The sequence below is a fragment of the Tamandua tetradactyla genome, chromosome 5 (genome assembly GCF_023851605.1).
Source record: "Tamandua tetradactyla isolate mTamTet1 chromosome 5, mTamTet1.pri, whole genome shotgun sequence".
In the NCBI taxonomy this organism is placed as follows: domain Eukaryota; kingdom Metazoa; phylum Chordata; class Mammalia; order Pilosa; family Myrmecophagidae; genus Tamandua; species Tamandua tetradactyla.
In genome coordinates, this window is record NC_135331.1 from 131,999,508 (window position 1) to 132,013,324 (window position 13,817).

The 13,817-nt window shown below is 38.4% G+C and overlaps 1 protein-coding gene and 1 pseudogene across 9 annotated transcripts in view; one reads left to right on the forward strand and one right to left on the reverse strand.

Annotated features, from left to right (window-relative positions):
- Positions 1 to 1,278: 1,278 nt before the first annotated feature.
- MYO6 (myosin VI) overlaps positions 1,279 to 13,817 on the forward strand; it is a 169,069-nt gene continuing 156,530 nt past the window's right edge. For 7 of the 9 annotated variants that reach the window (XM_077162268.1, XM_077162272.1, XM_077162271.1 and 4 more), the window contains exon 1: positions 1,279 to 1,489. The gene's annotated coding sequence lies outside the window, so the exon portion shown is untranslated. The other 2 variants (XM_077162270.1, XM_077162269.1) reach the window with 2 other exon arrangements.
- On the reverse strand, positions 10,987 to 11,694 carry LOC143683323 (zinc finger CCHC domain-containing protein 17 pseudogene; annotated as a pseudogene).

Below are 13,817 nucleotides of genomic sequence, written 5' to 3' on the forward strand. Positions count from 1 at the left end.
GATATTGTGAGCCACTGATTGTACACTATGGGTGGACTGTATGTGTGTGATAATATCCCAAGAAATATTTTTTAAAAATGAGGTCACAGAACTGAAGTGAAACACAGGGATCTTTATTTGCTTCTTTTTCTTCTTTCAAATTCTTTTGAAATCCAGTTTTATACAATTAAGATTTACCTCCCGGTAATATGTAATTGAATTTCTGAGATTGTGGTAAATTATTTCCTTTCTTGGTTTCTCTTCCTCTCTCTTACTTCCCTATTTTAGTGTTAAAAAAGTTGTTTTAGTCATAACAGCTTTCCCATCAAGAGAACTGAGGAGTATCTAGATACCTGAAGCTTGTCTCTTCTGAATTTCCAGAATTTCCTTAAGTTGAGACTTGGCAATGTGGGGAAAAAAGTTATAATTCCCTGTGTATATGCTCTAGCTTTTTTCAGCTAAACATTTAGCATTATAGTCAATAATCCTTCCATTTTCTTAAAAGAAGCTTCTTTCCATCTTAAAGGTGATATTTTCATTATATAACTAAAATTTGCATAGCTACTTTCATATTTGATTTTAAAATATGATTCACAAATACATCACTTATGAAACAGTAAAAATCTAACGACAGAGAAGCTCCAGGCTCTAAAGAGTTAAGTGCTGGGGTGGGAGTGGGTGGGAAAAGATATGCAAACTTTCCATCTCAGACCCTTCCGCAGTAAAAGCATAAAACCGAGTTTGTTTGGAAAGAAGGTCACTACCTTCATTGGGCAGCCCAGCTCAAGCAAAGCGGGAATGGAGGCACGTTCGTAGTCGTTCTTTCCTCTCCCACAAGAGAGACGCGCTGCCGCGGGCCCGGGCGCGGACACCTGGGCCCGGGGCCCTCGCGCAGTGCGTAGTCCTTGCCGGCCGCGCACCCTGCGCTCCTCAACTCCTCTCTGAACAGCTCCTTTCTCTTCGGCTTGAGCATATTCTTGTACTCAGACTACAAGATACGGACTGCGTGTCACCGTATCTAGTCCGGAGGGGACAGACATTCCTTGGGAAAAGAAACAATGAACGTTTCTCGGGGAGAGAAACGAGGCTCTAGGCTCGGCCACAAGTAGCCCCGCGCGGCACTGGAACACCCCTCTCCGAATCCCCGAGGATAGGCGCCGTGCGCGGAGGGGCGGGGTGGCGCGGGCTTGGGACCCAAGCGCCCCCTCCCGGGAGGCGTCCCCGCTCGGCTGGCCGGGGCCCGCGGCGCCCCCGCCCCTTCGGGCGCTCCGTCGCGATGACGTGCGCGGCGCGGGCTGGGGACTCGGTGGGGCGCCGGCCGCGGGCGGAGACGGATCCGAGATCTGTCCCAGCAGGAAGCAAGCAGGAGCCCGGCTGCTGCCGCGCTGTCGCAGCGCTCGTCCGCGTCACCGTCCTCCTCCCCCACCCTAGTCACCTTTTATTCCCGCCCTCCAGCTTCACCGGCGACAGGTAACCCCGCCGCCGCACACCTGCCTCCGCACCCGTGCGGGTGAGTTTGCAGGAGTCTCGGTTGGGGGGGTGGGGCGGAAACGTCGGGACCTCGTTTCTCCCGGCTCTGCTTTGGGGCCTCCTCGGGCCTCCCCGCGACCGACGGCTCATTTCACCTTCCGAGGACGCAGGTGGGCGAAGCAGGTGATGGGTGGGTCGGGCTGGCGGCTGTGCCGGGACTGCGGCGACTTGCAGTGATATCAGAGGTGGCTGTCCTTTCCACAGAAAGACAATAAGATACTTCTTTCATGGGTTTATCATCACCAAGATACTTTTGTGTTTCATCTTTGGCTCCCAGGCAGAGGTAGAACACTCAGATGTACATCTCTGACTTGGATACTTGGCTAGATTCTTTTTTAGGGGGTAAACTTAAAATTCAGTGCAGGCAGAATGCTGTCTGTTCTTGGACGTGAAAATCAGCTTCTATTATGTAGGAGACGAGACTGGGACTTTCTGAAGCTGTATTTTTTTCAGTCTTTAGATGGTTCAGTACCTTGAATTTGTTAATTTTCGTACATGGGACTGAACAAGAGCTTTTTATATTTCTTAATTTCCAAAACTCCAAGATGCTCAGGATGCTGGGATTTTAATTTTAAATGGGAAGTAATTTGATGAAATTATTACTCGAACGTCCGTGTCAGAAATTTTTATACGGCTTCAGAAAACATGTTACATTTTATTTGGCATAAAATATGTGGTGGTGGTGGTGGGATGCGTAAATGCTAATCTACAAATATTAGTGGGGAAATAGCAACACTGACCAAACTTAATCCTTTGTTTGGTTTGCTGTTATGCTCTGATGTTGTAAATTCAGTATATCTAAATACAGTCAGGGTTTGAGAGATTTTAAAAATTAATATTCTTAAGGTTTAGCAGAAACTATCCTCATGCCATAAAATGTGGTTCTTGAACTTGGGTTGATAGTGAACATGGTACAAAGGTTGGCAGCAAGGTAGCATTTCTGTACAAATTAACTGAACTTCATAGATGTCTTGGGTTGTAGTTTTCTAGTTGAAAATTGTTCAGTGAAATTACTTTACTGTCTTTATCCTTAATTTTAGAAACATCACAAATGTTAAAAAGTAGGCTGTAGCTAAACTTGAAACAATGCAGCCATTCAAAATAGCTCACTGACTTTTAATATACAGCTTATTTTGAGTATTTTCAGTTGCCCAGGAATTACATGTAGAGTGAGAAAGAGGTCATTTTAATCTTATGCAGATTTGCTCTTACATTTGTATGCTCTTATTTGACATGCTGTTTATTATTTTGTCAGCTTTTTAAGTTAAATTTTTTGTTATTAAAAATTAATTTTATAAGACAGTAATCAAAGTTATTAAAGACTCTAAAAAGAGATCATGATTCAAAATGCTATGTCATATGTAATATAAAATGATATATGTAACATCTATTTCTCATTAGTCCTAGAAACACGAGCACGAAAATTATAGTGAGCTATTGCAATGTTGAATGTAAATTAATGCAAGGTATTACAAACAGTTCATATATAAACTTTCCACAGTAGTTAAATCATAACCTTTGGGACTTATCTGAAATGGAATTTTTCCCTGTTTATGTTTATGTGATCAAGTTTTAAAATAACAGTGGCCAGGAAATCTGAGAGAGGCTGGAGGCTCTTTTCTCATCCTGTTGTGACTTTGCCTGGAGTCTGTGGTGTATCATGTAGCTCATTGTTTAGACAACTGGGCTCTATCTGTGTTCTAAAGTATAGCTTTCTTCATGAAGTTCTAAAGGTTTTGACCATGTGAAGTTTGAATGAAAGCAAGCACCCTTAAAATTTTAAAAAATTAACCATTTAACTGTTAATTGTTGAGACTTTGTCTTTGATTTGTAAAATGGCAGTTCTAAAAAGAGATTTTTAACCTCTTTAAGTTTTTCAGTTGTATATATTTAAAATATCTTATTTTTTAAATCAAAGATTGAAAAGGCCAAAGAAAAGATTGACGGCTTTAATGGCTGTGATTTCCATAATGAGATACTTCTTAATAATTTGTGAACTGGCTTTAGTAATTTACGAATATCATCTTTTATTAGCATCTGCCATACTCTGAACAGTAACTGAGGTGCTTGATCTTGGTGGTCTTGTCCTATTTTTACCTACGAGGAAACTTAAGCTAAGAAAGGTAAATACTCCTGAGGGGCAAAGTCTGGATTCACACCCAGATCTTTTGACCCTGAAGCCTCTGTTCTTTCCATCAGGTTTGCCTTGATTTCACTTCACTTAGTAAATTGTTCACATAAACCTGCAGAACTGGTATTGTGATAAAGAATGTAATTAGAAGTTTGAAAAAGGCCCTGAGGAGTAGATGTGATAGTCCATGAGTATGGCTCTGGAACTAATTGAGAATTCTGTGTGTCTGTGTCTTCATTCTTGAGTTGACAGTCTTGAACAATTATTTCATGTTGCTTTATCAGTTCTGGTGTAGTCCAAGAATGTTTTACATATTGTCGCACTTTATAGGAACAAGAACTAGACTGAACTCTAATACTGGTCTTCACTGTAGGCAAAATGAGTAGTATAATGTCTCTGGTTAGGACAAAACATCAAAGTTTTCCATGTAGTAGCTGTCTTTGGATATTATATGATTAACTCTGATCCCAGGAAATAACCTTGTTTTCGTATAATGATTAAATTGTTGCCTGTATTATTAGGTCAAATCTTTTTATGACCCATATTTATTTTAGGAATGTCCCTTGAGTTATAATAGAGATAAAGGACAAAAGTGAGCATATGAAGTTGATCATTTGTTACAAACTAGAATTCATACATTTCAGTAGTTGGATGGAGTTGAGTAAATGAACAGAAAAGGGGTAGGATGGCTGGGTTTGGTGGCTACATTTTTACAAGGTGGTTTAATTATTTGGTTTAAACAATTAAGAGGTTTGCATCTTATGGATACCATATTCAACTATAAATACAAAATCATTATCCAGATGCGTAATATAAATGATTAATGGGTGGTTTGTGACACAACTGCTTTTTGTGTGTGTGTGTGTGTGTGTGTGCGCGCGCGCGTGCAGCTAATCAAGAACTAACTAGAGTTAGATAAGCTTCTAAATGTCTATTTTTGTGCTATTATATAATATTCAGGATTTTATGCATTTAGAATATTTTTGCTTTGATTTGAAAAATTTATTTGACCCTAAAAATAAGTTTTGAGTATTAGAATATCTTTCTATTTATGGTTTTCAAACATTTTTTTTTCTTATTGAGAAATATAAGAATGAGAAATGACCACAAACCAACCAAAAGTTCTCCCCACGAGTACTGAAGTATAGAAAGCAAAATCAAAAGAACAGATCTGGTATCTTAAAAAATCTTGGTAGTATTAAAGAGAGATGGAATAATTTTCTATGCAGAAACCATGTCTCAAGTGGAACCAAAATACTGAAGCTACATTCCTAAAGAATAAAGTATCCGTGCTGAGTAATGTGTACAAAGGAAGGTGGTGCCGTGGCAAAAGTATAGGCATCTTTTGTCTATGTTACATCACTTGTTATTTTATTTGAAAGTAACCTGCTGATTAACCTTTACAAGGTAAGTATTGCTTGTGGCTGAAGTTTGGTTTCTATTATGTGGATGAGGATCATTTTCAACAAATATTTACTAAGGGCCTGCCATGTTAGAGGTAGGACTATAGTTGTGAATTGGTTCCTCCCTGTGCTGGCAGATCTTTAATCTTGGCAATAGGAAGAGTGACAGAGACATAAAAAGATAAATAAATAAAAATCATCCGTTTAAAGTCCAAAGATGTTCATATCAAAAGTTAATGCCTTGTGTTAACTTTAGTGTTTTGGAAGTCATTTTATGTACATTTGGTCCTTAAAACAACTTGATGAGGAAGCTATGGTAAATTTCTTCCTATTCCTCAGATGAGAAAATGGAGACTCAGAAAAATTAAGTAACTTGTTCAAGGTCACATGGTTCCTTAGCAGCATAGCTGAAAATGGAATCTCTATTTGTAAATTCCCAAAACAGTGGTTCCCTATACCTAGAACATCTTCCTCAGTGTTAGTTAGGGTTAGCCTCTTAGCAGTGGCTTATTTCAACATATGACCTTAATTCAGAATGTTCCGAAGCTTCTGAAATTTAGTTAAATTTTTTTTTTATTAATGAAAGGTAGAAGGTAAACATAATGCATCATTATTTTTATAGATTAATGGAGCTGAGAATGGTAATTAACTTTTCTGCTTGGAGTACTTTTAAAGAAAAGTCAACAATTTGTTACAAAGAAAGGAGAATGATGTTCTAGGGGAATTTTGAAAATAACTTTTAGAACTGGGCACACAGAGTAACTGAACAGCTAAGGTCTGAGAGGCTGCATTGGTCCGATCATTTATTTAACACATGCTTGAGTACCATTGGGCAGGTGCTGTTCTAAATGCAGAGGATACAATGATAAATGAGACAGACATTTTATTGTTGTTTTGAATTATGTTAATTATAGACTCTTCATACTAGTATGTAATCAACAGGGCTGACCTTGAAGTTGGGAAATGGACATTTGTTAAAGTGTGATTTGAGTGCTCCTGAAAGATTCATTTGCTTATATGCAATATACCATCCTTGGCTGTCATTCTGCGCGAGACTCCTGGGCATTTGCGTTATAGTACTCTTAACAGTTTGCTTGTGATATAGATATGTTCCATCCTCTATCACAGTGTCAGAAAACATGGTAGAGAGAAAATAAGTGACACAAAGGGCTGATATGTTAGTGTTACAAGAGAGTTGGCAAAAAAAAGTATAATTATAATAGCAGTTACTGTTTATTGAGCTCTATGTGTCAAATACTATGTCAAGCAAGTGCTTGATGTACATTAGCCTAGTTAATCATCGTATCACCTCAGTGAGGTTAGGTTTATGAAACTCATTTTACAAGTTAAGAAACTGAGGCACAGAGATGTTAAATTTGCCCAAGATCACAGCTAATACTTTGCTGTGCTGAATTTGATCCAATTTATCTGATGCCAAAACCCTCATCTGTTTAGCACTTAGTAGGAACTCACTTGGAGAGAATGAGCATATGAATACAAACTTGTAAAGCTCAACCGGTAGGTGATGGCAGATTTGCAGGTAGAAGGCTTTGGTGAGGGAGTGGTGGGTAGAGAGAACCTAGAGAGGGCTAGTTGGGTGAGCTCTGTGCGTAGGGGGTGGGGGGTGGGATTGCAGGCCTGACTGCTTGGCCTGAGGTCTTGATTCTTCTGGTAACATCCCTGGGGCTTCAGAGTTGCATTTATGCAGTTCTTACTGTCCAGCTCAATCAGAAGAGGGCAGGAAGATCTGAGGCAATCCTGGCTTTGCCCACTAATTGCCTTTGTCAAGTTACTTAGTTTCTCTGGACTTCAGTTTTCTTATCTCTGAAGTGGAGGCTGTAATATTACCTACCTGGTGTGGTTCTTATGACGACTGACTTAGATAATAAGATCTGTAAAGCACATATCACACTGTGGCACATAGTGTGCATTGTTCTTGAGGTTTTTGGGTCACATTTAAGGTGGAAATTTCCTCCAAAAAAAAAAAAAACCCACAATATATTAGAGATTTGGGTGGAATCTTGAAGTTGGTCAATTTAAGTAGTTTTTAGATTTATGTGTGTATCAGAATAACCTGGAGAATTGGAGAACCAGTAAAACGTGTCAGAATGGTGTGGGTGGGGCCTGGATATTAGCCTTTTAGCAGACTTCCTGTTGATTTACATGCACACCAAAATTTGAGAACCACTGGTTTAAATCTTTTCTTCCTCCTGTGTTTCCGGAGGGCATCAACAATAAGAACAAACATTAGTTTGGATTAACCAGGTAGTGTAAGGTAGAAGGAAGTAAATATCAGTTACCAGAATCTCTTCACTAATTTATTTGTTTTTAAAGCTTTATTGGGGTTTCTAGCATTTATATTTAAGAGGACAAGGCATTGTTAAATTTCATATGTAAATTTGACTGTTTCAGGGTTATAAACTAACTTCATTTTGAAGTGAGCTAGTTATATTTGATTTTTAAACTGTTTTATGCCGATTACAATAATATATGAATGCATGCTTGTACAGCTCTTTAAGAACTTTAAAAAAACAACTTTTAAATTGGATTTCTTTAGATCGTATGCTGTTTTTGAATAACCAGACTTGGTACTGTTTGTCTTATCAGGCAGGGTCCTCGCAGGAAAGAGATTTTGTCCTTGGTTGTTCAAATGCGGGGACTATTTACAGAGGTTAGGGAACAAACAAGGAGTGATGAAGTACCTGGAGACAAGAAACAACAGAAGTCTTTAATTCTCTGGAGTTTACTAAACCTAGAGAGTTGATACAATGGAGTTGAACTGTAAGAGCTTGTGGCTTTGAGGCAGCCTGGGAGGGAGGAAGTTCCTCTCTCTGCCTTATGATCTCACTGCTGGAAACCTGGGAGGCCATGTTGGGCTTCAGGTCTCTAGGCTTAACCTCTCAAGGCAGGGCCAGCTCAGAGAAGGAACTCCAGGTTGAGTGGAGCAAATGGAGAATAAGTGGGACATTAATTAGAACCTTTGAGAATTTGTACTACTTCCTTGGTGCATTTTAAATAACTTTTAGCATTGTGATACATCTGCAGAATACTTGTGTCTGCTTGTCATATATATGCTTCTAGAACGTAGTTATCCATATTTTCATTGAACTGAACAGTAATTATTTTAGAGACTTCATGATGACAGCTCAATGAGAAAAGTGATCTAGGTCTGTTAACATAAAACACTTATTAATATATCATTAAACCTTGGTGAGATGTTTTTGCTTCTCTAGCTAGTCTTGGTTTAATGGAATAACTGTCTTTTCATTAAGTAAAATCTTTTAATGACTAAATTTAAATCACTTTTGGCAAGAAAAGATAACAAATTCTTTGCTTTCTGGAATTTACACTCCCTATTCACTTGGACTTGCTTGATAGCCAAAACACCAGAATACGGTCTAGATGAGGTGGCAGTTAATAGAAGTAAGACTTATGAAATAATTGTTCTTCCTCCTAAGCCCCCCCTTTTAAAAATATTTTATTTATTTATTTTTAATTAATTTATTTATTAATTAAAAAAATTAACAAATAAGCAAAAACATTAATATATGATCATTCCATTCTACATATATAATCAGTATTTCACAATATCATCACATAGTTGCATATTCATCATTTCTTAGAACATTTGCATCAATTCAGAAAAAGAAAAAGACAACAGAAAAAGAAGTAAAATGAAAACAGAAAAAAAAGGTTATACATACCATCCCCCTTACCCCTCGCTTTCATTGATCACTAGCATTTCAAGCTAAATTTATTTTAACATTTGTTCCCCCTATTATTTATTTTTATTCCGTATGTTCTACTCGTCTGTTGACAAGGTAGATAAAAGGAGCATCAGACACAAGGTTTTCACAATCACACAGTCACACTGCGAAAGCTGTATCATTATGCAATCAACATCAAGAAACATGGCTACTGGAACACAGCTCTACATTTTCAGGCAGTTCCCTCCAGCCTCTCCATTTTGAATACCAAGGTGATATCTACTTAATGTGTAAGAATAACCTCCAGGATAACCTCTGGATTCTGTTTGGAATCTCTCAGCCATTGACACTTAGTCACATTTCACTCTTCCCCCTTTTGGTCGAGAAGGTTTTCTCAATTCGTTGATGCTGAGTCTCAGCTCATTCTAGAATTTCTGTCCCAGTTGCCAGGAAGGTCCACACCCCTGGGAGTCTTGTCTCACGTGGACAGGGGGAGGGTGGTGAGTTTGCTTGTTGTGTTGCCTAAACCCCCCTTTTTAAACTTACTATTTTGAAATAATTTCAAACTCACAGGACAAACCCCGTGTAGAGGAACTCCAGTCTTAGCCCAACCCTAGATATCCAGATCTGCCGGTTTTGAACAGTGTGCCACCTCTACCATACCATTCTGCCTGCTTACCTACCTACCCATCTTCTGAATTTTTGGGAACAGTTTGCACGTTTTATGCTCCTTGAAGACATAATGCCTCCGTATATATATTGGCTACAAGGAAATGTATGCACTTATGTATTCACCTTAAGTGCAGGTTCAAGTTAAAGAAATTTAATATTGATATAGAGTTTATATTCTAAATTTCAGAAAGGGTCTGTTTGAGCCCTTTCACCTTTATTCTTAGATCCCATCCAATATCATGTATTATATTAAATTTTTCATTATTGCTTTAGTTTCTCTCTCTCTTTTTAATTATGGAAATGTAAATCTTGTTGTCCCAACCCCTCCCAAGCATAGAACTCAGTGAGATTCATCACATTCAACATTTAGTGTTTCAGTACCCTCACCACCAACCATTACTAGAATTTCCTCTTCACCTCAAACAGAAACTCTACCCTAATTTTGTATTACCTAGCTATTGTACCTTCACCCCACCCCTATAATCTGCACTCTATTTTCTGTCCCTATCGTTTGTATATTCTCTGATTTTTTTTTTTGTGGTAACCATGGGGCTTAAATTTAACATCCTAAATTTCTAACAATCCCTTTTGCCTTGATACTAACTTAAGTTCACGCCCTATGTTAACTTCACACACTATATAAGACCATAGTGTCGACTTTTTGTAGTTCTTGTCAAAAGTTAAATGTTTATACATTATCATTCCAAATCTTTGATTTGTTATTACGTTTTATGCATTTGTTTTTTTAGATGCTGTAGGAAGTAAAAAGTGGAGTTACCAATAAAAAAATCAGTAGTACTGGTATTTGAATTTACCAATGTCATTGTTACTGGGAGATCTTTATTTCTTCTTGTGATTTCAATCAGTTGTCATTTTTTTTTTTTTTTTGGTCAAACACACTACCATTAAGTGCCAGAAATTTAAGCAGAGGCCTGAAGTGGAACCAAATGACTCACAGTAGTAAATACAAGGTAAAGCAGTGATCTTAGATTGGGCTGTCTGGTTCAGTGGTCTGGAGGAATGTCATTCACAAGCTCAGTCACTGCATGATTATTTTCTGGTGTGGCCATTGGTTGTCATTTCTAGCATAGGAGAACCATGTTGGGGGATTGGAAAAAGTGAGCACCACTTCTTCCCACACTCTCCCCTTATGCTGCCAGAGAAGAGGCTATCTGCCCCTGTAGTGGATATGGAGTGGGAGTGTGGGGTAGTTGCTCTGTTCTGCAATGACTCACCTCCACAGCAGTGCCTTTGACTCTAGCCTGGGAGCCAGTACAGGAGTCCAGCTCTGGCAGTGGTAGCTGGAGAGGGCAGTGAACTTCCTGCTGAATGAAGTTGAATGAATAAATGAGTGAGATCACTTATGAAGGGACCAGGAGTGATAAGAAAACAATTCAAGCAGCTGCTCTTAACATCTAACCCTCAAACCTGCCTGCTGTTATCTCCAAAGTGTGAAAAGTCATTGGGTTGGGAGGCCATATTTTTGCTATAGAGTCTTTCTAGGAGCCAGAGTTTCAAGGGACTTTATTCTCTCAACCATCACTCCACTCTCTGCTCTCACTCCTTATGTTTTCTTCTTGTGCTCCTTTTTTTTCTTCTTTGCTCCCTTGCTGTCTTTTGATTAGTGTCTTGTCCTCTTGCCTGTATCACTTTCACACTCTGAGCTATCAGAGTCAGATGACTTCCTGTCTCTATGTTTCTTTTTATTCTTTTCCTTCCTTCTTTTTCTAGAAGAATTCCTCATGGGGTCAGGCTTCTCAAACTGCTGACTTTGCCACGTACTTTTTCTCTTCCTCATCAGGTATCAGAGAATATTTAATCCCAATTAGTTGCATGTAAGTCCTTTGCAAAATGGCCTTTACAGCCACACTTCTTGCGGGTAGTATTCAGGACAGCCTCAACGGTAATCTTCTGCCCAGTGTAATCCTGGAAGGACGGCTTCCGCCACTCTCTTGCTCAGTAATGACATTGTTAGTATTGTGGTCTTTCCCAGTGCCTTGATTGACAGCTTTCATGGAGAAGAAACTTTTATCCTATCGTTTTTCATTTCTTGGCCAATAAGCTTCACCCACACCTTGTCTCCAACATCTGCTGTCTTGGAGGGCTTATCTACCCAACAGGATGACATGTGAGTTTGGTGGACCAGACCTTGCCTCTGATAGCCTGGGATTTTGATAAATGCTCCATGGTCTATTACCATAGCAGTCTCTCCCTGGAAAATAGCATAGAAAGCGGGCAGGTTTTCCATGGTCTTGGGTCTTCCTCAGTTCATCCTCACTGTTCTAAGGTTCTTCCATTTTAATTCTGCTTAAGCTAATTCAAGTCTCTCGGTGTTGGGTCATGGTCTGCTAGACACGGTATGCACAAAACCTGTCAGTTGGCATTTTAACCTGCAGAACTCCCTTGAGCATTTCTTGTAGAGCCTGTCTGGTGGTGACAGAGTCCTCAGCATTTGTTTATCTGGAAATGTCTTAAGGGCTCCCTCATTTTTTTATTGACAGTTTTATTCACACACCATATAATCCATCCAAAGTATGCAATCAGTGGCTCTCAGTACAATCACAGAATTATACACTCACCACCATAATCAATTTAAGAACATTCTCATTGCTCCTGAAAAAAACCCATACGCCTACTGTTGATGTCTAGCTTTGGTATAGTACCTTTGTTAAAATTGATGAAAGGATATTATAATGTTACTGTTAACTATAATCCTTAGTTTGATTATTGTATTTGTCTCATATACCACCCTGTTATTAACACCTTGAAATAATGACATACTTTTGTTCTACTTCATGTAAGAACTTTCTTGTATTTGTACAATTAACCACAGTTATTGTCTACAACAGATTTCGCTATTATTATACAGCTCCATGTTTTATTCCCTAGCTTTCCTTTTAGTGACACACATGACCCTAGACTTCCCCTTTTAACCTTACATTCAGCACTGTTAATTACACTTATAGTGTTGTGCTGCTATCACCTCTATACATTTCCAAACATTTACAATCAACCTTATTAAAAATTCTTTGCATCTTAAGGATTCTACTATCACCTCTAACCATTTCCAAACATTTACAATCAACCTTATTAAAAATTCTTTACATCTTAAGGATTCTACTATCACCTCTAACCATTTCCAAACATTTACAGCCAACCTTATTAAAAATTCTGTATACCTTAAGCATTGTCTGCCTGTTCTCTACACTCTTTCTATCTCTATACTCTAGATTTTAACTCCCAGAGTTGCTCATTTTAATTAGTTCGTATTAGTGAGACCATACAATGTTTGTCCTTTTGTGTCTGGCTTATTTTGTGCAACATCATGTCTTCAAAGTTCATCCATGTTGTTGCATGGGTCAGGTCTTCATTCTTTCTTACAGTTGCATAATATTTCATCATATGTATATACCACAGTTTGTTTTTCCATTCTTCAGTTGATGAACACTTGGGCTGATTCTGTCTACTGACAATCATGAATAATGCCACTATGAACATCAGAGTGCAGATGTCTGCTTGTGTCCCTGCTTTCAGTTCATCTGAGTATATACTTAGTCACAGAATTGCCAGTTCATATAGTAGTCCTATACTTAACTTCTTGAGGAAATGCCAAGCTGTCTTCCAAAGTAACTGCACCATTTTGTATACTGCCAGCAGTGAATCAATATTCCTATTTCTCTACATCCTCTCCAGCACTTGTAGTTTTTGTTTTTTTTGATAATGGCCATTCTAGAAGGTGTGAAATGGTATCTCATTGTAGTTTTGGTTTGTATTTTCTTAATAGCTAGTGATGTTGAGCATCTTTTAATATATTTTTTAGCCATTTGTATTTTGGAAAAGTATCTGTTCAAGTATGTTGTCCCCCCCTTTTTTTACTGGGTGGTTTGTCTTTTTATTTTTGGGTTTTAAGATTTCTTCATCTATTCTGATATTAAGCCTTTATTGGATATGTGGTTTTCAAATATTTTCTCCAATTGAGTAGGCTTCCTTTTCACTTTTTTGACAGGGTTGTTTGAAGCCCCAAAGTGTTCAGTTTTGAGGAGCTTCCGTTTATTTATTTCTTCTTTCATTGCTTGGCTTTGGGTGTAACGTCTAAGAAACCACATTCTACTATAAGATCTTGAAGATGCTTCCCTACATTTTTTTATAGGAGGTTCATGCTCCTGGCCCTAATGTTTGGGTCTTTGCTCCATTTTGACCCTTAATTTTTGTATAAGGGATAAGATGTGGCTCTTCCCTCATTTTGGAAAGACAGTCTTGGTGGATACAGAATTCTTCATTGACATTTTTTTGCTCTCAGCACTTATTAAATATATCTTCCCACTGCCACCTTTCTTCCATCGTTTCCCATGAGAAATTGGCACTTAACTTATTGAGGCTCCCTTGCATTTGACG